Below are 4,034 nucleotides of genomic sequence, written 5' to 3'. Positions count from 1 at the left end.
TTCTTTTGTATTCTCTCAATTTTTTTATTTTATTTTTTGCCTTTTTGTACTGATCAATGAAGTGTTACTTTTTTTTCTATATATCCTTCTTATATATAATTATGTTTATCCTTTTATTTTATGTTCTAAGTTTTATTGACTTGAAAAAGTCAAAATATATATTAATTTTGACTGGGATTCTGGTCAAACCAACGATGTCATACACACTTGGTGATATTATTTTTTCAGTCTTTATTTAAAAAATTATAAATTTGAGCTATATATATATTAATATAAACCAAAATGTTAAAAACAAATGAGAGAAAGAAATAGCTGAGGAAAATTAAATAAATTCAGAATATAAAAATCGATCTTAATATTATATGATGAGATGAGTTTTGGTGAATGTTTACATTATTTGTGTATTATTATTATTATTATTATTATTATTATTATTATTATTATTATTATTATTGGAGCTTCTAGTTCAGCTGTTACTTAATTGTTACTTAATAGCTTCTGTTATAGATGTTAGTTAGTTAAGTTCAAGATTAGTTACTTTAACTAATCCTCTTCTTGTAATCATTTCAGTTTTCTGTTATGTAACTTCTCATGTAATCTCACCTGAGCTTAATATAAATATCACTCTGACCTCTTCATTAAGAGGTTGAGACTTCATTTCATCAATTCCATATAATCACAAACTCTTACATGGTATCAGAAGTTCCATGGCTACTCACGATCAGTCTCGTTCGCCTTCTCCGTCAACGGGAGTTCATCCGCCGTCCAACAACAACGCCGATCCGTTTGGTTTGCCTAGTAAATACTTACTTCCGCTTCAACTACGTCTCGATCGGTCAAACTACACCTACTGGAAAGGTCTGGTTCTTGCCGCAGTCCGTGCGTTTAATCTTGATGGCTACTTGCTTGGTACGTCTCCCCCACCCTCTTCTCATCTTCCAAATCATGAACCTAATCCTCAATACTCCAGATGGGTCAGATTCGATCAATACTTAATGCATTGGCTCTTAAACTCCATCACCGACTCCATGCTCGGCCATGTGATTCAATGTCGTAGTTCATCCGAAATATGGGACAATCTTGCAAGAATCTTCATTACCAAATCCAAGGCTCGCATACTCCAGGTGAAAGGTCTTTTGCAGTCCACAAAGAAGGGTTCTTCCTCCATTGACGACTATATTCTGAAGATGAAAACCTATGCCGATGCACTTACAGCCGCTGGAGAACCTTGTTCGGATGAAAGCTTGTGTCTCTACATCATGGGAGGATTAGGCCCCGAATATGAAGCAACAGTAGTCAACCTCACTAATCGCAATGAGACCCTTACAGTTCAAGATTTGCAATTTAGTCTCCATACTCAGGAAATGCGCTTGTCTCAACAATCATCTTCTAGTTTTGATTCTGTTCAAGCTAACTTTGCAGGTCTCTCTATGCGTGGAAGTAACAGAAATATGGGCTGTGGCAATCGTTTTCCTAGTCGTGGTACTCGTGGTGCACCTGGATATGGCCGTAGTAGCCGTGGTCCCCGCCCTGTTTGTCAAGTTTGCGGCCGAGTTGGGCATATTGCATTGAAATGTTACCACAGATTTGATGTTCATTTCACAGGGCCACCGCCTTCAACATCAACAGATTCAAACTCCACGAGTTCTAATTCAGACAATGCTCAAGCATACTTGACAGAATCTCAGTTTCATGATGATGCACCTGAGTCTTGGTTTCTTGATACGGGGGCTACTAATCACATTACCTCTGATGCTCAAAACTTGTCCAACATGACAGATTACAAAGGGAAATCCAAAGTACTCGTTGGTAATGGTAATTCAATGTCTATAAAACATATTGGTTCAAGTTCATTTTGTGCATCACATTTACCTTATGCTTTTCATTTACGTGATATTTTACATGTACCACATGCAACAAAAAATTTGAGAGCATCTCTCAATTTACTAAAGACAATAACATCATTCTTGAGTTTGATTCTTGTTGTTGTCTTATAAAGGACAAGACTTCCCATCGAGTTCTTCTTCGGGGCACACTAGTTGATGGTCTCTACAAGATTGACATTCAACCTCCTCCTGCTAAAGCATTGCCTAATTCCAGTTCTCTGTCAAAGTCACCTTCTCTCTCAAAAGTTTCAGCTTACAATAGTACAACTACAAGCAACCGAGCTCTTCCTAAGTCATTGGCCTCAAATATATGGCATCAAAGGCTTGGTCACCCCTCTAAGTCTGTCCTTAGTCGTGTACTCTCAGTTGTAGATCCTTCTGTATCTTGTAAAGATTTTAACTTCTGTGAAGCTTGCCAAATAGGTAAGCTTCATCAATATGCTTTTAAGCCTACTATCAATAAAACAAATTCTCCATTTGAATTGGTTTTCTCTGATGTTTGGGGACCCTCGTTTCATTTGTCAATTGATGGCTATCGTTATTACGTTAGCTTTGTAGATGATTATACCAGATATACGTGGATTTTCCCTATGCATGCAAAATCTGAGGTTGCTTCAATATTCAAAACATTCAATGCATATGTTGAACGAACCTTTCAGGTCAAAATAAAATCAATTCAAATGGATCTTGGTTCTGAGTATAAGCCATTATACAAACTCTTTTCTGATCTAGGTATTACTAGGCGTCATTCGTGCCCTCATACCCATCAACAACAGGGTAAAGTAGAGCGTAAGCATCGTCAAGTCGTAGATATAGGCCTCACTCTTCTTGCAGAGGCACAAATGCCTCTCAAATTTTGGTGGGAGGCTTTTGTCTCTGCAACATACCTACTAAATCGTCTTCCCACTCCTGTCTTGCAATTCTCATCACCCTATTTCAAGATATTCAACAAGCAACCAGATTATAATACCATCAAGATATTCGGTTGTTCTTGTTTTCCATTATTAACTCCATATCAAAATCATAAGCTTTCTTTTCGTTCCAGCAAGTGTCTGTTCCTAGGATACAGTATTCATCATAAGGGATATCGGTGCATGCATTCTTCAGGTAGAATCTATATAGCATGTAGTGTCTCATTTAATGAGACAGAGTTTCCTTAAAACACACTCTTTCCTGAGTCACAGTCACAACCCACCTCCACTACTATGTCCAATATTCCCATGAACATTTTTCAGCTTCCAGCAACTACTCAAACCAACACTGATATCCCACCACCAGTTTTAGCTTCCACTCCGTCGCATGATGTTGCCCAATCATCGTCTATAGCCACCTCTGAGTCCTCCTCATTCCCTACACCTCCTTCTGTTGATCATACTGATCAACCGACATATGTTCCCATTTCTCAAATTGAAACAGCTCTACCTATTCCTCCTGCTCCTACTAATACTCATCAGATGCTCACTCGTTCAAAAACTGGTATTTTTAAACCTAAAGCATTTCTTTCACATGCATTAGATGATCTTGAACCAATATCATACAAACATGCTATTACTAACCCACTTTGGAAGCAGGCCATGCAGCAAGAATTAGATGCTTTGCAGAGAAATGGGACGTGGACACTTGTTCCTTATCAATCAGATATGACGGTGATCAGCAACAGATGGGTTTTTCGAGTAAAACATCATCCAGATGGCTCTTTAGATCGGTTTAAAGCTAGATTGGTGGCTCGTGGCTTTCAGCAGACCCCTGGACTTGATTACTTCGATACTTATAGCCCAGTAATCAAGCCATGCACAATTCGACTCATGTTCACTGTTGCTATGCAGTTTGGTTGGGACGTTCAACATATTGACATAAACAACGCCTTTCTCAATGGCGTTTTGCAGGAACAAGTTTATATGGAACAGCCTCTTGGTTTTGAAAGCACCAAGTTTCCCCATCATGTATGTAAATTACGCAAAGCTATATACGGTCTACGTCAGGCTCCGCGCGCCTGGTTCGATCAGCTCAAGACCTCTCTTCTACGCTATGGTTTTCAAAACTCCAAAGCAGATACTAGCTTGTTTTACCATAGACGTAATGGAAAATTGCTGCTCTTGATTGTCTATGTTGACGACATACTGATAACTGGAGAAGATCGAAGCTATA

The sequence above is a fragment of the Humulus lupulus genome, chromosome 8 (genome assembly GCF_963169125.1).
Source record: "Humulus lupulus chromosome 8, drHumLupu1.1, whole genome shotgun sequence".
Lineage (NCBI taxonomy): Eukaryota > Viridiplantae > Streptophyta > Magnoliopsida > Rosales > Cannabaceae > Humulus > Humulus lupulus.
This window is presented reverse-complemented; position numbering follows the sequence as displayed.